General features: G+C 40.0%; 1 non-coding gene across 1 annotated transcript; it reads right to left on the reverse strand.

Moving 5' to 3' along the window:
* Positions 1-8408: 8408 nt before the first annotated feature.
* Positions 8409-8515, reverse strand: LOC133787738 (small nucleolar RNA R71). Its single transcript, XR_009872740.1, has one exon. It is a non-coding gene; the product is annotated as a small nucleolar RNA R71 (small nucleolar RNA).
* Positions 8516-23750: the final 15235 nt, after the last annotated feature.

Here is a 23750-nt window from a genome sequence, read left to right on the forward strand (position 1 = left end):
CCGGATCTCACAAAATAATGCATGGCGAGCTCCTTGGCCATTGCAAGTTTCAGCTCCAGAAGCAGACATGGTCGATCCCCCACTCACAGCTGGCCTTGCTTCGCAAAGCCCCTGCTCCGGGATCACACCTGGTGGGCGTGGCGATTTCCCCGACAGCAATGTGCCTTGCCTCGCAGGGCTCCATGCCAGGTCCCTGAAGTCAGCCACCATGAGGTTCGCAACAACAGTTAGTTTTGCTTCGCAAAGATCTAACCTTAAGTCTAGCGACGCTCACCAAAAGAACTCCCGTTCCAAACCATGGAACGGCTCACCTTAGCAATCCCAGCGAACAGTATAACTACAAGTCCCGGGATTGGCTATTTGCCTCAGGAAAGCTAAAATACGGTGAAAGGAGCCTGGCCGTTGGAACCAGGAAACCTTCGTAACCTAGAAACTACGTGGGAAAAGACATCATCCGTTAAAGCTTCAAGTGGGAAGTGCATAGGTTTTGGCCGTTGGAACCAAAACCTCATACGCCCCTACAACAGTTTCTACCGTATAAATGTCTACCCTAAGCGCAAAGATAAATAAAGAACTCGCCAGAAAAGAAAGGAGAATGCTATAATTATGGCAAATATGTCCGCAATGAAAAACTCAAAATGAAAAATAATTAAAGATAAAACCCCTTCAAGCATTGGGGGTAACTACAGCTTCCACGACCGCAGCTTCGGGGGCATCGGTTTCAACTGAGGCTGTCATGAGAAGGTTCAGAGGTCCCCGCCTCTCCGGGATCTCCCACCTCAGGAGCTCCAGCACGTTCGTCAATGTTGTAAGTTTGGACGTACGCCTCTGGGCCTTGATCCCACACGAGTAGCTTCTCCCTCATGGTTTCGGCATCATCTCCCAGATAGCCTAATACCTCCGGGTTCACTTTCCAGAGTTGATGCATTAGGACCACATGCGATATATTAAACGTCCTATTCAGTATCACCTCAGCATCCTCCTTCTCCTTCAAGCGCTCCGCCTCGGAGGTTGCCAGCTGTGCCTCCGCGACAGTTAGTTGAGCCCTCAATTTTTCCATTTCGGCCTTGGAGGCATCACGCTCCCCCTTAAGAGAATCAATCTCCTTGCGCTGCTCCCTATTTTGGCTCAGCACGGATTGCTTCTCGGTCACATGCCCCCTGGCAGTGAATTGTAAGGCCCCGATCTCTTTATCCTTCTCAGCGAGCCCCAACTGCAGCATAGACACGAGATCCCTGCTCCTCTTATGGAGTTGCTCCTCCTCGTGCAGCTTACTCTGAAGAGTGGAATATTCCTCTTGCTGCTTAAGGAGGAGATCATTTTTTGATTGCAAGCGAGCTTCCAGGGTATCCTTCTCCACCTTAGCTTGGGACAGCTCTTCCCGGAGCTTGGAGTTTTCGGCCTTCATCCCATCCGACCGCTGTCTAAACTCATTCTCTGCCTTGGCCCGGTACTCTTGATATTTGGCAAGATATTTCTTGTCCGCCTCTTCCTCAGCCGTGCGCCGGGCCTGATCAATCTTCTCCGAAGCCTCCAAGGCCTGTTGGGTCAGTTTCTGCTTCTCCGCCTCCAAGGCCTGGCGAGCCAGCTGGCTCTCCTCCAGTTGAACCAGAACTGCACCAACCTCCCGGAACGAGCGTTCCGCGATCATAGAGGCCTGCAAGGAAAGACAACAGAATGAGCTAAAGCCGGACAAAAAGACAGATGATCCCAAAAAATAACAACTGACGGCTTACCCCGGACAGTTGCTGCTTCACAGCGTGTGTCAGCAACAGCGGATCCTTACTGCTACTGATGGCCCATTTCTCAGAATTGAGCTCGCATAAGCTCAGGGCCATGTCCTCCATCATCTCAGCTCCGAACGGCGCCAATGCACGTCCGAGCCTAGGCACCAGCCTCTTCTCCAAGGCTGGACCATCCAAAACCGCTCCGGCCGGGTGAAGGGATCTCACCCCCTCGGCCAGCTCAGCTCTCTTCACGGCAGACAAGTTATCTGCCCTTCCCTGAGTAACAGCCTTCTCCGCCTCTAACTGCCTCTTCAAAAAACTATCGGCCCGTCTTACACCCTCCAGGAGAGCAGCGGGGAAACTGGTTGGCTTCCGCGGAAAGTGGAACTTCAGGCCAGGCAGAGGAAGGTTGGTTGTCTGAGAAGAAGGAGACCCCAGAAGGGTGGACCCCCTTTGGGCTGGAGGAGGAGGCAGACGGGGTATTAAGGCCCCGGTCTGTTGCTTTTGCTGCTGCGGCAGCAGAAGTAATTGCCCTTGTTGCTGCTGCTGGTTTGGATGTTGTTGTTGCTGCTGCTGTGACGTTGGTGATTGTCTCTGTTGTTCTTGTTGCTGCTGTTGTTGTAGTTGTGGTTGCTGTCGTTGCTGTTGTCGTTGCCTTCGACTGGGAGAAGAGTGTCTAAGGCGTTTGTTCTTAGCGCCCTCAGCATCTTCTCCGGGACGCTTGCTCACCCCAGTTGTCCTCACGGGGAACACAAGCCCTTCCCCGTCGCTGCTGCTACTCGAGACCATCATAGTCTCGGAAGGCCCGTCAGCAGGAGACTTCTCTACCCTCGGAGACGCTTGCGCCTCGCCACTTGTCATCTTGGGGGAGGCAGCTTTACCTCCCCTACCAGCCTTGGTCTTCCGTCCTTTCCCCGTGGACGGGTCTTGGCTGGTGGCAGCCTTCTTAATGAGCAAAGTAACCCTCCCCAACATCTTGGCTTCTGGATACTCTGCAAGAAACGTACAAAGCAAGGTTAACGAACCAACAAGCAATGAGAAAGAAGATAAGCGGAAGACAAGACAATCAACAACATAAAAGCACAAGCAAGCCCGCCAGCAGGGAACAAGAAACAAGAAAAAGAAAAGTTTGAAAGGGACGACCATGCACGAGAAACGTGGATGGCCTTCCCCAAGCAAAACAAAACATCGCTTCCTGCTCCAGGAAGCTCCCGTACTCCTTGAAGTCCGGGAATGACATGCTGAGGGAAGAAGGGTCAACCATGATGACACCTTCTGGCAGACTACCGTCACTCAGACACCAGAGGAGCTCATCTACCCTATCGCAATATCTGTCGAAGGGTATCCTACGCGGATCTAGCCTAAGGAAACGGGGATCAAACCCCATCTGAGAGGTCCGGGAAACCTCAGACAGGCTAGGGGTGTGGATCAATCGAAAACTAGTCTTACCTCTCCCGGAGGTACTAGCCCCCGGAGCCCCTTCGTTAGGGTAAGCCGCGGCGTGGCGAGCCTCGATCTCCTCTTCCTCCGGCTGGGGGTCGGGGAACCTCTCCACCCAACTAGGAGATAAAGTATTTTCATCCCGGGCTGCTTGGGTGATCACCTTGGACAGCTCCAGGGCAATCTGCTCCCGGATGTCAGCTGACACCTGAGTTTGCCCCCTGCCACTCACTGGCTCGATGTTTTGGAAGGAGGCAAGTAACCCATACTCCCTCAATGATTCGGAGGTCACAAGTCCCTCCACTTTCAACTCTTCCTCAGAAAGCCCTTCGTAGAACTTGGACCTCCTTATCATCTCCGCGCAGCGAGGTGTCCGCGGAACGACTTCTGCAAAATTCAAATACGAGCGTTAGAGATCCTACCAAAAGGCAAATCAAACGCAAAGAAACAAAGTTGAAAAGGAGAGGAAGGAACACTTACCAGGGATTTTGAAGTCCAAAGATAGGGCTGGCACCCTCTTCAGCGGAAAGCCAGTCGTCAGGAACCAGTATTCCCGGAGGTCTGGAACCTTCGCAGTATGACAGGTGGGGCACATCACGTCCGGGTGCCTTTCCAGCCTGTAAAACCCCACCTTGTCTGAATGACCCCTCATAGGCTGAGACTTCAACCCGTAGAAGTACAGCACCTCCTCCGGGGTAGGAGCTTCCAGTTTCCGGGACTTGCAAAAGATGAACCACCCTGCTAGGAGCTTGTAGCTGGGAGGAATCAACTGGAAGGGGGCAATCCCCACCTTCACACAGAAATTGGCAAAGTAGCTCCTTAGGGGCAAGTGCGCCCCACACACTATGTGTGCTCAGCTCCAGGCACCGAAGCCCTCGTGACTCTGGCTAGCCGACTCGCCCAGCACCGACAGACGATGCCACATCAGACCTGGGATGTTCTTCAGGCCTACCTCGGAGGAATACAGCTCCAGCATGCCATAATTCCTGAAAAGGTTCGGCTTTTGGTCTATCTCCCAGATGGAACTATTGGAAGTCGGTGGGCTAGCCGCGACCACTTTCGCCTTTCCTTTCCCCTTTGCACCAACGACAGGGGAACCCTTCTCTTGGGCAGAATCAGCCTCCCCCACAGCAAGGAGTTGTTCCTTTGAGATGTTCGTCACTGGACAAAAGAAAGAAAGAAGAAAACACTCTAAGCAGTCAGCACCCTTGTCAAACCCTAGTGGTATCAAAGGCGTCGGGGAGACCCTCCCCGAAAACTGCTTGGAGAGGCTCCCACCGAGCTTACCGAGGGATTGGCACCATGCCACCTGAAGGGCAGCAAGGAACTAGACTCCGACTCCGAGCCTAAGCCCACCAAAAGAAGTGTTTTTCCAGAGAAAAACACCCTAAAGGCGTTCATGCTTATGCCCTAAAAAAGCAAAACAAGGAACGACTTTCCGAACGCAGATCGCCTAAGCATGCAAAAAAGGCTACTTATCGACTCACATCAATCACATGCCTACCAAAGCCCTATTCACGCATGCACATAAGCGATAATGGCAGAAACCTCTACTCTAACAACTACCAACAACCTAAGGTTTGGGAGGAAAGAGCAAAGTAGAAATACTTACTGATATTCGGGTAGTTGGAGGTTGAAGGAGTAACTGGATCACTGCACAGCACGATCGTGAGAAGTAAAAGCTGCAAAGACGAATGGCGATTCAAACCAGGAACTTCGGCGAATAAACCCACTGCCAAATCAAAAGAAAAGTTTCCAGATACTTACCAAAAGAAATGGCAAGTTCGGGGGAACGTAAGCTGGGAAGCCTGAGAGTTCGAAGGTTTGGAAATCTAAAAATCCTAAAGATAGAGAATCTGAAAGCGTAAAGAGGAAGAAAGGTCCTTTCCCTCATTTTTATAGCAGGGAAGAAGTCGTTTCGAATTCCTCAAATGGACGGTCCCGATCTTCCCATTCCGTGTGCATCAGATCCAACGGCTGGAGATGAAGCGACGATCCTATTTATGACTCCTCGGATGGGAATAAAGTATTTATTTCCCATCATTACACCACCTCGGGCCTGGAGTACCATTAAAAACCGTCAAATCATTATTCAGATGACTGACGCACGCATACTCAACCAGTCGCCTCACGCACACGTCTTGGTCGCAGAACCATTCCCAGAATGACACGTGGTCCTTGCCGCACTTGAGTACTTGAGTTCAAACAGAAGAAATTCCCTTTCTTTTTCATACTAGCACTCAGGCGGGAAAAAGGAACCCTTCCGGGAACACAGAAGGTGCCCCCTCGCCTAATCTAAGAGACCGAAATACCCGGAGGACTGTACAAGCTCCCGGATCTCTCAAAGCTCCGTGACCTTGGGGGGTAAATGTTATCCAGATTTCCGGATAGCGTTTAGATTGATGTCCTCGGGGAAGCAGAATTATCGATGTCTTTCACGGTAGGTGACCAGAGCTCGCGGATGAACAGAAAGGCTTCGCCTCTCCCGTTTAGTGTCCGGATTACTCTTCCAAGCAAACACAACACGGAAACTCGTCAACTCTCCCGGACTCCCGAAGGGGTATCCTTCGGGGAAGCCCCTTCCAGGAGAAGCTCTTCGAGTGGTCTCCGCGGAAACAGTTCTGTGCCTCGCACGGAACAAAGCCAAACGGTCGAGTCCTGGAGGAGGCATATTTGGAATGATATCCGCCTGACACAGGATCCCGCCTGACACGCCCGTCAGGTCAAAGCCGCACACATCCCAGCACGCCTAAGGGTACCTTTTCGCCTACTGTTCCGCTGACAACTTGGAAAAGACGGCTGACTTTGTGTGTTCCCCATACTTTCCCGTAAATATACCCACATAGAGTCTTGTAGCCATGCTACTACAGTAATTGTATCCCTATTTATGGCTGGTGTAACTAAGACTCATGTACGTAGAGAAAAACCCTAATCCGAAACCCTAGCTATAAAGACCCCTTCATTTTACAAGAAGGGGGACGACCAACAAATCACATAGCAAAAACTCTACTAAAATCTCTCTAGCTTCATCTTCTTCAAGAGAACCCGAGAGAAACACTGTGAGTGTGTGAAGTTCTTGTGCACCAGCCATCTTACTGTAACCTTTTCCAAGTATAATAACATCGACTCGTGGACTAGGGCTTGTTAACGCCTGAACCACGTAAAAACACTGTTTGTTTAGTTACATTTCAGCATTTCTACAGTTCTTATCTTTTTATTATTCTGTTTGTATTCGTTTCCGAAAAACTCGGTAAACATTAGCGTATAACTGATGTTCTCATAGTCTTTTTAGGTTCAACCTAAAGTACTCCTCCTTGGTCTTTGAGTAGATAAGGATATCGTCTATAAACACTACTACAAACTTATCGAAATAGTCCTCAAATACCATGTTCATCATGTCCATGAATGCTGTTGGGGCATTATGATAAACGAGTTTTAGACTTATTTATTCGTGTGTTTTCAGGTAGTATTTTAGGTGTTTAGGTTTGTTTTGTTCTATTTTACTCTTGTTTCGATGTGTTTTCAGGTGTCGAAGGAGTTGGGGGTTTTTGTATGGAAACTAGGTGGGAATGCCGACAAAAAGACAAAAAAATGGCAAAATGAGCATTTCAGAGCAAGAGCTACAACTGCAGGAATGTCATTCTGTGGCTGTAGGATATGTCCAGAAATGTGAAGAATGCAGATTTTAAATGACAGTGTTTTGGTCATTTCATATTTAAGAGAAACGTTAATCAGGTTTAAATTACGATTTTGGAGAGGAAAAAAAAGCACTTTTTGCAGAGCTAGACTGTGAGAAGAGTATTGGGATCACTTTGGAGAAGAGCTTGGATCGGCATAGAGTTCTTTTCTTTTCTTTTTATCTTTACTTTATGTTAATTTCTTGTTTATGGATTTCTTAATGATGAACATGAACTAATTTTATTTTCTAGGGATTTTAATGTAGTCACTTGGATCTTTGTTATTTTCTATGAGGACTTCGTGATTCTTTCTTCACTTCTATTCTAAATTATTTGATCTGTTTTTAATGCTCGTGAATGCTTGATCACCATTTGCATGATTTATGATTTTGATTTGAAATTTGCAAAGTGAAATTGATTATGCTATGATTGAATAATCACAATTTTTATATTGGATGAAAATAACTAAATGAATTGTGTAGTTTTAGGATTATTGTTTTCAATGCCTTTTATGTGTTGGAATTTATCACAAGAATGTAGAAAATTCACATGTAAATTGAGTTCTTTGTTTCTTGAAAAAGAGTAAGAATCGTGTTTGTTAATCCGCTATTAGTTTAGGAAGAAGAATTGTGATGTCTGATTAGCGAAATAATAAAGTGAAAATTTGATGAAATTAAAATCCCTAGTTCTTTATTTTTGAAGTTTTTACAATTATATTCTTTCTTTCATAGTGTTATTTTATGTTTATTGCTTTTGTTATTTTAATATTTTTTAAACCAATTTATTGTTGACCAAATATAAATAGAAAATTAATTTGTTAGTAATTAGTAAATCAATCTCCGTGGGAATGATCTTTATTTATCATTGTATTACTTGTGTCGATTACGTATACTTGCGTATCATATTGTCGCGATTAAGTTTTTGGCGCCATTTCTAGGGATTGATTTTTATTAATATCAATACAATTAATTTTTATTCCAATTTGGTTTTTTTGTGTTAATTGTCTCTAACTGTTGTGTTTTAGAATCTTAATTTCAGGTGCCAATTGGTATATGCGACGTCAAGGGACTAACAATATTTTGCCCATTAATACTTAAACAGAGAGGACTTGCAGACATAACAGAAAGCAGAAGCGGTTAGCAGAGATGGCCAACATCAGGGCAATGGGTTGAATGGGGACGCTGCTCAGCCAGCGGTTTGCAAACTCAGAGACTATGTACTCCCCACTGTTACTGAAGTAAAATCATGCATCCAACCGCCAGCAGTTGCAGCCAATAATTTTGAAATTAAGCCGACGATTTTGCAAATGGTCAAATGTACTGTCCAGTTTGGTGGACTCCCTACTGAGGATCCCAATACACACATAGCCAATTTCCTAGAGCTGTGTGGAACTTTTAAATAAAATGGGGTCACCAACAATGCTATTAGAATGAGATTGTTCCCGTTCTCACTGCGGGATAGAGCTAAAAGTTGATTGAACTCTCTTCAAGCCAATTAAATTACTACATGGGAGGCATTAGCTCTGAAATTTCTTGCTAAATTTTTCCCTCCATCCAAGTCTGCAAAGTTAAGAGGGGAAATTAATAACTTCTCTCAACTTGATGGGGAGTCTCTTTATGATGCATGGGAGATGTTTAAGGAGCTTTTGAGGAAGTTTCCTCATCATGGGATTGAAAAATGGATCCTAGCCCATAATTTTTACAACGGTTTGTGTGGGACGAATCACACCATTATTGACGCTGCAGTAGGTGGTTATTTCATAAGCAAATGTGCTAATGAGGCTTATGAATTGCTTGAAGAAATGACCATGCATAACTATCAGTGGTCTAGTGAACAAGATAGAAATAAGAAGGTAGCTGGTATGCATGAGTTGGATGCTATTACCGCTCTCACTGCTCTAGTTGCATCATTGACCAAGCAACTGCAATAAATTTCTATGGCCACTCAAGTCATGCAAATCCAAGTGGTATGTCATAATTGTGGTGGTCCTCACCCATTTTAGCAGTTCATGGTAGTTGAGATGAACAACTCCATTCCCATGGAAACGATGAATATGATGGGAAATTTCAATAGGCAAGCTAACAATCCATTCTCCAACCCGTTCAATCAAGGGTGGAGAAATCAACCTAATTTTTCATGGAGAAATAATCAGGGTCCACAACAAATTCAGAAGCCTATTCCTCAAGTTTCACCCTAGGCATCTTTATAACCATCGGTACTACCTGTTGCTCAAGAAAAGACAAATGATTTACAAGCTGCACTGATAACTTTAACCAACTCTCAATTTAAATTTATGATAGAAACTCGCTCATCCATCAGGAATCTTGAGAAGCAAGTTGGTCAGAGTTACAAAGTAGGCCTCAAAGAAATTTGCCAAGTAATACAGAGGTGAATCCTAAAGAGCAGTGCAATGCAATCTCTTTGAGGAGTGGGAAAAAGTTGGAAAAGCTAGTCAAAAAGTCTATACCTACACCAAAAGATGAAGTGGAGAATGATGGTAAGGTACAATATGAGGTTATTGAAGACCTTAAGAAGAAGCAGTCACTAGTGAGCTATGAACACCACATTAAGATTCCATATCCTCAGTGACTTCAAAAGAAGACACTTGACAAGCAGTTTTCGAAGATTATAGACATTTTTTGAAAACTTCACATTAACATACCTTTTGCCGAGGCACTTGAACAAATTCCAAGTTATGTGAAGTTTATGAAGGAAATCTTGTCAAAGAAAAAGAAGTTGGAGGATTATGAGATAGTGGGGCTTACTGAGGAGTGCAGTGCTATTTTACAGAAGAAACTACCTCCCAAGCTTAAAGATCTGGGTAGTTTCGCGATTCCTTGCTCAATAGGAGATACTGTTATGACCAATGCCTTATTTGATTTAGGGGCTAGTGTAAATGTAATGCCCTTATCTATTTTTCAGAAGCTGAAATTGGGAGAAGCTTGCCTCACTACTATGTCCTTACAAATGGCAGACCGCTCTATTAAGCAACCTCTTGGAGTAATTGAGGATGTCTTAGTTAAGGTTGGTAAATTTGTCTTCCCTGCTGATTTTATTATTTTAGATATGGAGGATGATACAAACATTCCCATTATTTTGGGAAGACCATTCTTAGCCTAAGGTAGAGCACTAATTGATGTACAAAAGGGGGAGTTGAAGTTGCGAGTGCAAAACAAAGAGGTAACATTTAATGTTTTTACAGCAACTGATATTCCAACTTCTTATAGAGTGGATGTGGTATGTGGTGGTGGTAGAAATTTGGAAACAACCAAGAGAAAAACCAATGCTGAAATTGTTAGTCGAGCAGTTCGTTGTTTGAAACGGTTCTATAGTGGGAAGGCTCGAAGGCTACACGAGCGGCGGAAGGCTCCGACGATGAGCAACATCAAAAGATAAGTTTTTGCTTATGACACTATGACTCTAATGGATGAGCGGGGTGAACTTGACCTGTGTTGAAGAGGAAGTGAGCATCCAGCTGGAGACGTTAAATAAAGCGCCATTAGGAGGCATCCCAAGTTCATTTAAATTTCTTTAAGTTCGTTAAGCTTTTAAGCTATTTTAGTTGAGACAATTTTTATTTTTTTAGTTAGTTTTTGTTTAATTTTAATTTTCTTGTAAATATTGTTGATTCTGGAATTGTGAAATACATGAAAAAATTTGAAAAATGATGAAAAAAGAAAGAGAGAAAGAAAGAAATTATGGATTGTGTAGCAGACCTGCGACTGCAGGAACCACTTCCTATGGTCGCAACTCCAGTGATCTAGGCCTATTGGTCAACTTTGTACAACCGCATCAGGTACCTTGCGACCGCACGTAATGTCATTGAAAAATCACATAGGGGTTCAATCTTACGACTGCGGGAAGGGTGTCCTGTGACCGCAAGATTAAGTTTTTTTATTTAAATTTCGAAAAAAAAGCCCAGAACATACACCAAAGGATGGACACTTTGGTGTCTCAGTTCCAACAACACCACTTATTGAGTGTGAATGTGGCGTAGAACCAATATGCCTACAACCAAGCCTTCGCCACTCATTTTGGCATTGACACTAGTGGATTACCACCATATCCACAAAAACCTAACTTTGGGTATCCTCCACCTGAGGGGGATGACGAGGCAGGTCCTTCATCATGAGTTAAGTCAAGTAAGATTCCTTTCCTTAGCGTTTATTTAAACATTGGGGACAATGTTGTTGTTAAGTTTGGGGAAGGTGGTTTTATTTTAGTTATTTGTGTTAAGTTAGTTTAGTCAAGTTTCTGTTTAGTTTTGTGTTTTGTTAAATTGTGTTTGGTTTTGTTTGTTAATTGTGTTGCATGTTAGGGTATCTAGAGAGTCAGTCGAATCAAAATAACAATGATTAGCCGATGAGAATACAAGAATGACTTGTAATATAATTCAAGATAAATATATTTTATTGTAAAAAAAACTGTGCTTGGTTTGACCACTTCTTTGGGTTACTTTAATTCATTGTAAAGCTGAATATTTGATCATGATTGGTAAATTCTTGCATTTAAATGTATGTACACTTGCTGAATTTTGAGGCAAAATCATAGACAATGAATGTTTAGGAAAATGATTTAGGTGAATTTTTTTTGGAACGTTTGAGCTTTTCAAGCGAACCTTAATTAATTTATCCCTAGTTACTCTTTTTGAGCCTCAAAGAATAACTTTTTATTGTTAAACACTTATTTGGAGGTTAATTGAACACCTTATTATTTTCCATTCCCTTGATTTATACCATAAGCGTACTACACTTCTTATGTTTGCTCACATTGAAAAACGTAAGTTTGGGGAAGTGTAGTTAATTTAAAAAAAAGCAAATATCTAGTGTGAATTTTACTCAATCTTCGAAAATAAAGAGAAATTTGGGGTTATGTTGGACTATGATGTGAATATCAAGTGTGGTTTGTTTGGAATATATGCTTATGGTATATATGAGCCTAAATGACTATCTTATCCACCGTTACCTAAGCCTTTCAATACAAGCTTTAAAAGACCTTTAGATTCTTGAACACGCATTGGTTTATATTAGTGTAGAATAGTGAGTTAGCAAGCATATGGAATTATTTGACTTGATGGATTGATGGAGAGAGTTCATCATGTATAAATTATTTTACATGTGTGTTATTTTCTGTTCATGATTGAGTAGACAAAAATGATCAATGGGTTAACGTGAGTTGAAGAAGTGGTTGGATTGAAAATCTAGATTACTTGTCAATTATTTTTCAAAAATTAAATATGCTTGTCATTCATTAATTTTGAGGTTTGAAAATTGTGGTTATCTTGATTCATTTGTTCAATGTTTTTTTTTTTTGTGTTTAGTTTGTATTGAGTCTTGTTTTCTTCACTCGAGGACGAGAAAATGTTAAGTTTGGGGAAGTTTGATAAACAAGTTTTAGACTCGTTTATTCGTGTGTTTTTAGCTAGATTTTTTAGGTATTTAGGTTTGTTTTGTTATATTTTACACTTGTTTCAGGGTGTTTTCAAGTGTCGAAGGAGTTGGGGATTTTAGTATGGAAACTAGGTGGGAATCCTAACAAAAAGACAAAAAAAAAAAGGAAAATGAGCATTTCAGAGCAAAAGTTGCAACTGTAGGAATGCCATCCTGCGGCCGTAGGATATGTCCAGAAATGTGAAAAACCCAGATTTTTAATGAAGGGTGGTTTGGTCATTCCATGTTTAAGTGAAATTCTAATCAGGTTTAAATCACGATTTTAGAGAGGAAAAAACTCAGTTTTTGCAGACCTAGACTGGGAGAAGAGCTTGGATCGGCATAGAGTTCTTTTTTTTTTAATCTTTACTTTATGTTAATTTCTTAGTGAGTCCAAAAGACATCAATAGGAACTCATAGTGCCCGTAGTGAGTTCTGAAAGCCAGCTTAGGAATGTCTCCCTCCTTTACTTTCAACAGATGGTACCCGGATCGCAGATCAATCTTTGAGAATACTGCCGCCCCTTATAGTTGATCAAAAAGGTTATCTATCCTAGGCAAAGGATATTTGTTCTTAATGTTGACCTTATTGAGTTCTCAATAATCGATGCACATTCTCATGCTCCCGTCCTTCTTTTTCATAAATATGACTGGTGCCCCCATGACGAATGACTAGGTCTTATGAACCCTTTATCCAACAATTCATGTAGTTGGTTCTTGAGTTCCTTCAACTATGTAGATGCCATTCGATAGGGTGCTTTAGATATTGGTGTTGTCTGGAGCAAGTTCGATCACAAATTCGATTTCTCTGTCCGGGGGTACACCTGGTAATTCCTCGGGAAACACTTCCGGAAACTCACAAACAAAATGAACATTCTCCAGTTTCAACTTTCTCACCTTGGATTTATCCACCACACTAGCCAGATATGCCAAACACCCATGCTGCATCATATGCCGTGCTTCCAGTGCCGATATTATGGGTGTACGAAAACCCGCCACTTCTCCCTTAAAAGAAAAGAGTTCTCCTTTTTTTGGTCTAAACTCCACAGTCTTTTTATGTCAGTCAATCGTCGCTCCATGTTTGGATAACCAATCCATGCCATGTATGGCATGTTTAATTCTATAAGATATGTGGGGCACTCCCTGCCCTCTATTGCTATAGGCGTTGACTGTAACCACCTAGTTGACAACATCGTGTCTCCACAGTAACATTGTACTAAAACTATGCTCAAACATTTTACAAGGCATACCCAATTGATCATTCATATTCATAGCAATATAAGAGTGAGTCGCTCAAGACTCAATAAGGACTCTACACATCATACCAAAATTAGGGAGCTGACCTGTGACTACGGTGTTATTATTGGCTGCTTACTTTTTGGTTAAAGCAAAACTTGTGATGACACTAGGTTGTTGTCACTATTCTGTCCTGATTTCGACTGTGGGAAATCTTTCCTTAGATGTCTTGCCTGACCGCACTTGTAACATTTGTTGGTGCCGACTTGACATTCTCCCATATATCGTCTCTAGCATTTAGGATAGCTGGGGTCCTAACTTTGTTGCTTTGGTGATTCCCACGGTTACGATCATTATTGTGACTGTTGCGGTTGTTGTGGTGGTTATGACTGTTGTTATTTGTGGTCGGGGGTCTAGGCCTCTTGTCAGTGCCACTGTTCTTCCCTTCATTAGCTTTCCTCTTTTTGCCCTCATTGAAGCCCTTGTTTTGGTGGGCCTCCCTTCTGGCAACATTGTCCTTCCATATCTGATCCTCCAAGTATTATGCTTCGAGTGCCTTATCCAATACTTCAATTGTAATGACCCAAATTTACTAATGAGGCTTAAGGGCCTTGATTAGTGTGTCGGGAGGGCATAATTAGAATAAATGTGATTTAATGATTTAAAAGCATGCTATATGACTATTTGAATATCTGAGATGCATGGCTATGTGTATTAGTATGCATGTAGGCCCTGATTAGGTTAGAAAGGGCATAATTGTAATTTTGGTCCGTTGAGGGCATAGCTGTATATATATGTGATAATTGTTGAGACCACATTATTATGTGGTTATATTTGTGATCTGTGACTCGAGACGATCCTAGTGAGTAAGTTAGCGGAAAAGTCACGGTAGGGATTTATACTCGACTCGGGGTGAGCTTGGGGGTATAAATGGGAATTTAGAGAATATATTGGGGTCTATCTTGATATTGAGGAATATAATTGGAGACACTTGAGGAATTAGCGGGAATTGGGTAAAATGACCAAAATGCCCCTAAGTGGATTAAAGGATTTAGAATTAAAGGGGAGGGTATTGTGGTCATTTGGCATATAAAGATAGGCATAACTGAGGCTTTATGCTTAGTGGAGTTTGTATAATGAAGTAGAAGTCTGAGGAAAGAAAGAAAAGGAAAGAAGGAAAAGAAGGGAAAGAAGAGCAGGCCATTTTGTCAAGGTCGGTCTAGGTTTTCTTCATCAGGTCTTGAGGTATTTTGGAGCAGAAATCCAAGGGAAGCCAGAGTAAGCTTGAGGCAAGAGTTCTTGGTCTGGCTTGAAGATTTGGCAAGGGTTTAGCATGAATAAGCCATTTAGTTGAGGTAAGACTTTGAAGTTTCTTCAATTTTTGTTTTTGCTATTGAACTATAGTGTCTAAGCTGAATTTGGTGGGAACTCTAGGGAATTCAAGCCAGAGGTTTGAGGAGGAGTAAGCCAAGGAGGTGTAGAAGTTGACTTAAGGTCGAATCCCCATTGAAGGTATGAAATTATAAGCTTTAAATTCTGAGGTTTTGACTGCTGTGCTGAAGTTTCTGAGTTTGAGGTTCAAGCATGGTGAATTTTGAGATTAGGGGTGCATATGATTGGGTTTTATGTATTTGGGATGCTTGGGATGAGTGGAGTGTGTTGATAAGCTTGTTTTTAAGTTTGGTTGAAGATTGGAAAAGATTTGGTAAGGGTTGGCTCGGGGAAATCGCAGGATGGAAAAATGCAGGGGCGCTGGTTCTGTGACTAGCGCTATAGCACTAGCCTTTGGGCGCTGTAGCGCTAGGCTTGGTTGTCTGGGGGATTTTGGTTCTTCATTTAGCGCTGTAGCGCTACCCTGCTTCCAGAAGAAGGTTTTTGAGTTATTTTGAAGGGTTTTTCCCTGGGGTTCAGGGTTCGATTCCACCACCCCATTTGGTGGAATTAGAGCTTCTCGAGGGCTCGGGATTGGTCCCGAGGTTAAGTTTTGGACTTGAGGTTTGGTGATGGTTCTGATCTATGGTTGTGACTAGGTGCGCACTAGGGTTCAATAGGGATCGTGCTGAAGGATCAAAGTGAACGAAGCTAGTAAATTTAAAGGTAAGAGAACTGCACCCGGTGTTTTGTTTGTGATGGAACTAAGTGCCCCCGATATCTGTATAATGTCAATGATGGTATTATGCCATGGGACATGTGATAGATGGCCTAAGGGTGCCATTTACAATATTTGCGCACAAGGCGCGGCTTGGCCACTGGTAGCCGAGGACAACTTAATATTCACTGAGCTCGGTTTAAGCGGGCCGGAGTCAGTGGGATAAACAGAGGGTGCGGCCTGAGGGCGCTAACCCTAGTTATCATTTGTAAATTGGTGATTGATATGAGTTGATATGTTTAGTATGCTTAATACTTGATTATCATGAATGCTTATATGGTTTATAACATGCCTATGTGATATGAGATATTGGATTGTCTGTTGACTGGTTATGCTCTGTTATTGTGTTTTCTTGCTAGGCCTTGGCTCATGGGTGCTATGTGGTGTAGGTAAAGGCAAAGGCAAGTTGGACCAACCCTGAGGTGGAGGGCTGCGGGGTAGAATGTACATAGTCAGCTGTTCGGTCTCCATGGCCGAGGAGTGGATCAGGACAGGGATTGCTTAACTGTCTATTTTGCCTTAGTATGGCTAATACTATAATTAAATCTCGAATCTTTTGTAAATGGTTTTAATTCTATTAATTTTGGGATCCCGTGTAAACAGAAAATGTTTATTTATAAGAAATGCAGCTTTTGAGACCAAAATCTTTTAACCCTAGTTCCATTATAGTTTCGGTAACACGTTTTTAATTAAATGACTTGATTAGCAAGTCTGGCACTTTCATAAACACATAGTGTAGCGGTCTTGGCTATCCAGGGCGTTACATCAACATAACTGACCACCTTAGCACTGGTCATCTTAACATATCCCTAACAATCACTGGCTTGAGTCCTCTCATAAACCTCTGGACTCGCATGGCTTCACTTAGTACAACTTTAGGCGCAAATTTAGCATACCTATCGAACTTCTACGCATAGTCAGTGACAGAGAGGTTCCCCTAAACCAAAGTCACGAACTCGTCCACCTTGGTTGCCAATACAGCCGCACTGTAGAACTTTTTGCCAAATGCCTGAACAAAGTCTGCCCAGGTCATGGTGTCTAAAGTTTGTGTCTACTTAACCACATAACACCAAATTCTATCATCCATCTTTAGGATTGTTAATTATCTTGTAATCCCTGGAAATCCTTAGCTTGCACTAGTAGCCTTTGTCTTATTTTGTCATGTCGCAACTCATTACGTATCCTCATTGTTGCATCGGTTCGTAGCTTGTCATTCTCCTCTATGTTGAACTACGTTATCGTGGATTTACTCGCCTCTCTGCCTCCTCAGTCTCCATTTACTCCATCAAGGTTTTGCTATTGTTTGCTACCAAATACTGTGGCATGTCCACTTTGTATGCTCCTATGCATAAGACTCCCCAGCAACTGCGCATATTTATCTAGTTAACAACATCACTTCGCAAGATAATGTCGTGGAGTAAACTTCCTAACCTATGTCTTTATTAACAACTGCATTGTAAAGCTTATGTGTCCTTTGATCATGATAGTGTGCAGTTATATTATCATTGACATATTCCATTCTATGCTTTACTTGAAACTTGATAGTGTCATACTTGCGATTTCCTATGATGCATCTCATCCATTAAATATGTTCATTCACAACAAACATATTCCGAGGAGCTGATATCCACTCATCTCCGTCCTTTACATCATCTATATGAACCCTTGAGATCCCACTGATCTCTTCTAGAAGTTTCTTTCTAGATGTCCAAATTACTAGAGGCATACTTCATACATTGCAGTCACAAAACTAATAATTTAAAACTGAGAAAACAAATATCAATTAAAGCAAGTACTTACAACACGGTGAGGTGAGATTTTCCCGTCTTTAGCATGTATGGGGAGGGTCCTTGGAAACATGAACGACTTGCTTTGATACCATTTGTAAAGGCGCCCTAATCTATTTCATTGCAAAACATCTCAATACTCATAAATAATAGAAGAATACCACTTAACATATGAAATTGAGTGGGACATTGATAAAACATGCAAGTTGGGCCCAATAGTTTAAAATAAAAAATAAAGTATTCTTATGCAATGTTTAAAGAAAAATAAAGTTTAAGTCTCACTGATAGTTTTAAAATTTAAGTCGATAACATCATTCTTTAACATGCGATGCTTAAGTTGATTGTTTATTCGTTCATAAGATACCCCCACGCCATACACACCCAGACGTCGGAACTCCCCACATCACAGCGCGTGCCAAAGAGAAACCCTATTTATTACTTGAAAGTAGAAAAGTAAGGGGGTGAGCTAACAACCCAGTAAGGAAGTACAAACAAATACAACAACATGTAAGGAAAACACAATAAGAACATATTCATATCGTAATTGTGTGTCATAACTATACATCATATCCATACATCATTATACATCATAATTAAACGCCATCATCATACATCATAATCAAACATCATCATAATATATCATAATCAAACGTCATCATCATATATGAGAATCAAACATCATCATCATATTCTTAGTTATCATGGGGCCATTGTTGTCCATGTCACATCTTGAGGTAACCAGTAAAAGCATAAAATTGGAAAAACCTCCTCTGTGATGTAAACAGGAGGCTCTGGTCCTTGAATAACCCCGACACGTTCGCCCTATGAGTTGTGTCATATGCTTAGTAACTCAGGTTACATCATATCCTTAACCCCATTGTTGTGTCACGTTCAACATGCTAGCAACCATTTGTTTTTCCATACAGCATACAAACACATGAAATCAATTTCAAACAACACACAGGAGAACATAAGTTGCAGACACATTCATCGTAGCATTTCAAGATAAAATTTCATATTTCATGTCTTATGGTCCTTCATCATACATAGCGTATCATTATTTTCATAACAGACCATTCTTACTATTTCATTGCATAAACATAGAAATTATATCTAACTTCCTTACCTCAGGTCCGAGCAAAGCAAAATGAGAAAAACTTAACAACAAGCCTATCATGATAATCAAATATTTCTCTTTAGAACCACATGTAAATTCTTGTGCCCAACACATATACCCCATGTGTGCATGGGCCATGCACGCATGGTGCAAATTGTCCATTAATAATTCTAAGCCTACAAATTTTCACATAAAATCACAAAACAATAATGCCAATTCTACCTATTATCCCTTCATGGTTACAATGTAAAAATATATGTTTAAATAATAGACATATATTTGAAGGTAAAAATACATTTTCATGCGACATACATACGTGGGAGCATTGTTAAAAAGTGACGTTTTAAAATGATAATTCCTACATGCTTATTTCTACCTTTTTCAAATAAAATTCAACAAAATGTTTTCTTTACAATTATTTATTTATTTATGTCTCGAAGTTTGATTAAACTACTTAAAATATTATTTTTAATCATTAAAATAATTCATTTAACCTTTCTAAATTTCTCATAAAATAATACTCTCATTTTTTATTTTAAATTGCTTAGAAAAAACAAAACTTGAAATCATTTAGAAATACTTATAAAATTTCATGTTTCCTTTAGAAAATATCATTTCTCTAAATTAATAAAAATTACAAGATTAAGTGTGAGAAATTATACTTTAGAATGTGGGGAAAATGTACTTTCTCTTATATTATTTAAGACTTAAATTATGTAAGTGTAAAACCCATTAATTTAAACAAAATACTTAATTTAACTTAATAACATAAACTTTCAGTAACCTTTATTTTATTTAGAAATCATAAGTGAAATTAAACTCAAACATTTTCTCATTTTAATAAAAAAAACAGCACTTAAATAATATTGTGAAATTTCACGTTTACACAAAAAATATCATTTTTACATATACACAACTTAGGGTAATAATTTATGCAATGTGCTCACATTATTTATTTCATTTAAAAGCCACTTATATTTTTAAATCAAAATTCCAGCAACTATTAGATTACTCAAAAAAATTGTAAACTTTGGATTAAAAACCACATTTTCTTCATAAAATATAAAAAAACTGCATGTATTAATTGAGTAAAAATACCATTTTAAATGTGAAATAAAACACCATTTCATCTACATAAAATCAAAATATCATTAGAGACATCACTTGTGCATTTAAAACATTGTTTCACAAATTTACTCACCGATTATACACAAAAATCAGCAAGCACAATTCATCATGAAATTCATCTTTAGTTCATGCTTCTCAAAAAAACTCAAACCATAACGCTCATGTAATCACTAATTTATCATTTATAAAATGTTCATGACAAACTCTTCATTTAACCAATTAACCTAGCACGTATCAATTACCATAAACCATTTGATTAAAAACAACCATGAAAACATAACCATAAGATTTTATATTTCATGTATTACCAAAAATATATATTCATGCTTGCCTATATACACCACATGCCCAAGGCCAAACCTTTCATGCATCAAACAAAACAACCGTTTAACCCAAAATCCATAATATCAATCAACCAACCCAAAAGAGAACAAAACAATATACCATCATTCATAAACAATATTCTCAAAACAACAAGAACCAAAAGATAAGAACAACAACCATATGACAAAAAGGTTCCATTACCTCCCTTGCTAGAACTCAAGGACACAATAGTGGTAAGAACCCAAACTATGACCACCACTTGTTCAAGCCTAGGCTTTCGAAACCCACATAAAGAAAAGAAAAAATAAATGATCTTAGATTCAAGAAGAGGTCGAAATTAACAACATCACTATGAACCCAAATACTTACCCTAGGGATTTCGAACCTTAGCCTCCAATCCTCTTGCAACAAAATCCAAACCTATCATCACCATCATTTTGTCTTGCTTAGAATCAAGATCTAGAGGAAGCAAAATGTAATACTATGAACCTTAACCGATAACTTATGATCCCTAGCCTTGACCTCTTTTTTCTTCTCCTTCTTTTCTCCTTCAAGTTCTTCTTCTCTCCCTCTCTCTCTAGAACTCACGATCTCTCCCTCTCCCTTCTCTCTAAGCACACGGCAGTCACCAAGCCAAATGAGCCTTCAAGCTCTTTCTTATTTTATATTTAAATGCCCCAATCACCGAAACCTAGCTAAGGAAAAGGTAATTATCATTTTCCTTTATTTTCCCTATATCATAAAATATAAATCAATTAATAATTATACTCAGTCAATCATTCCCTTTGATAATTGACACCACACTAATTCCTCTCTTTTCTTCCTTGGCTATCCATAGCTAATAAATGAAATTATGCTATTCTCGTAACTCTAGGGTCCTGCGACATGAGGCTAGGTTTTGACCCGTCTTCATTCCGTTTTAGGAAAAATCATATTTTCACAAAAAATGTAGATAATTTCATTAGCTTTCTAAGGATACAACATGTTTCTAAATCGGATATCCAGAGCCCATGATATGCCCTTTTACTGAAGCTGGGTCCAGCATTACTGGAAATCAGAAAAAAGCAACTCCTTTTTCTACACTTGTTTCCCAATTCTTATTTGTGTCAACACAAAAGCTTACCATATTTACTTTTCCCATTAATCCTAATTTTAAGTTAATAAAAATAATAAAACAAAACTAATTAATTAATAAGGGCATAATCTAGAATAATGCATGGGAAAATCCTTGCATGCTCATCATACAATCATGCACATGCACACACACAAGTGCTATGGTGCAATTTTACTAACCATGCACATTGGTGCACACAAGGAAAGCTCATTTACTTACAAATTAAAATAAACAAACAAAAAAAAATAACTCACATAATTTCTACCAAATAATTTAAACAATTAGAAATAATTTCCTAACACTTCACAATTAATAAAAAAAAAATTAAAGCACATAATTAATTAATCTAAAAAAAAATTGGTGCGCTACAGATTCAAACAAAAGAATGGAATGGATTGCTTTGAGTCATATGCACCGACAACAAGGACAACATCCATTAAATTTTTATTTACCTTATCATCAATATATAACCTTTATGTTCACCAAAAAGATGTCAAAACGACATTCCTAAATGGAGACCTCGAAGAGAAGGTCTATATGGAAAAACTGGACGGTTTTGTTCTTCAGGGAAACTAACATAAAGTGCGTAGACTTGTCAAATCATTATTTAGTAAAAGTGCCATGTGGGTGTAGGTCATGTTAGGATTGCTTAAATGAATAGTGAAATTAGTTATGCACAAAGAGGTGCAAAATCATAACGATTTTACTAAAGTCAACATGAGTAGGTTGACTTTTGTTGTAGGCATTTTAAAACTATATTTTTTGGTCCAAATTGTTACTTTGGAGTATATAAGAGTACCCAAAAAGTTTGGTAGCATTTGGAGGTGTTTTGGGCCGATGTTCGGGGTCAAAAGTTAGTGCAACAGGCGTTGCATTGCCTGTTGAGTGGTGTTGCATAACCTTTCTTTGAACAACCCAGACAGGCGATGCATTGCCTATATGCAAGCGATGCATCGCATGGGCTGTTTGTACAAATCTGTACAATTATGTATTTTGGCTCCAAAACTTAGTTTAGAATGCTCTAGTCTCATTGGTTAACATTAATGATGGAACCTACTCTTTTTAAGGGGTTCATTTGACACTTTGGTAAAATGATCACTCTTCATTCTCTCTCTATAACTCAGAAAAGCTACTAGTTTTCTCAAAGTTTTTCATAAAGAAAGATTGACTTGTTTAAAGACCAATGCTTGTTATTCCAAAGACTCATTCCACCATTGTAGTAGCTTCAAGCAATCTCTTATGGGAGGCTAGAAATAGAGTTTTTTGGACAACAATTCTATTGTGTCAAGTCTTCATGTTCATCTCCATTGGTTTATTACATTAAATCATAACTTTATGATTTTATGGAACTAGGGTTTCTCTAAAGAGATATCATCTCTTTCTCTTGTCTCAAATTGTGTTATTCTTCCATGTTTATGAGATCATCTACAATTTGATTCCTTTGAATTATCATATTCTGAATTATGTTGATAAGCCATACTCCGAATAATAAAAAAACTATATTCACGGACCCTATATTTCTCTTCTAAAGATTGTTAATATCTAAGGTTCTTAGTTTAATACTCTAACCAAAATCCACGAAAGAAAGTTCATATATCTCAGCCCTCAAGTTCATGCCCCAAGATCTAGTTAGATTAGATAATTTTGATGGCTCAAAATTTGTTCGACGACAAGACAAGATCAAGTTCATTCTCTCAACTTTGAAGGTCTACTACATACTTGACAAAGATTTGAAGGATTTGGGTTCATAAAAAGATGATGATTCTCAAAAAGTGATCAAAGAAAGAAAGATGTGCGAAGAAGATGAGCTCATATGTTGTGTTTACTTCCTCAACGCTCTCTCAAATTGTCTCTATGATCTCTACACCAACACAACATCAACAAAGGAAATTTTGGAAGCACTTAAGAAGAAACACAAAGCCCAAGACGATGGTACCAAGAATTTTCTCATAACTCAATATATGGAGTTTAAATTTTTTGATGAGAACCCCTTACTTTAACAATGAAGTAGAAATTATTGTGAACAAGTTATCTAATCTTAAGATAACCTTGTTGGAGTCCTTTATTGTGGGTGCTATAATAGCCAAGTTGCCTCCATCATGGAGGGGCTATTGGAAGAAGATTCTCCATAAAAATGAGGAGATATCTTTGGAAGAAATCATAAAGAACCTAAGGATTGAAGATGAGTCTCATTATTGAGACAAGTGTATGGAATAGTTTAATTGAGGGACATCCAAGGAAAATGCCATAGAAAAAACCTCTCAATCAAAGGGGAAAGCTCAGAAGAGGCATTAATCAAAGAAGGACAATTGCCTAGCCCTAAGCGAGAATGGAAGGAAATTCAATGGTGTCAAAGGACCTTGTTTAATGTATGGCAAGAGCGATGACTTGGCTAGGGAATGAAAATTCTAAAAATCTATCAATTTTGAATCCAAGGTCAACACAACCAAAGAGGAGTTGGTCACAACCTTGAGTGAGGTGAATTCCATCCAAGGGAAAGTGCAAGGATGGTGGTATGATACTTATGCCACCATTCATGTAACTTATGCTAGAGGAATCTTCAATACATTTGAAGAAACCAAGGATGGCCTTGAAATACAAATGGGAAATGAGCATAGATGCA

This window comes from Humulus lupulus, chromosome 6 (assembly GCF_963169125.1).
Source record: "Humulus lupulus chromosome 6, drHumLupu1.1, whole genome shotgun sequence".
Taxonomy (NCBI): domain Eukaryota; kingdom Viridiplantae; phylum Streptophyta; class Magnoliopsida; order Rosales; family Cannabaceae; genus Humulus; species Humulus lupulus.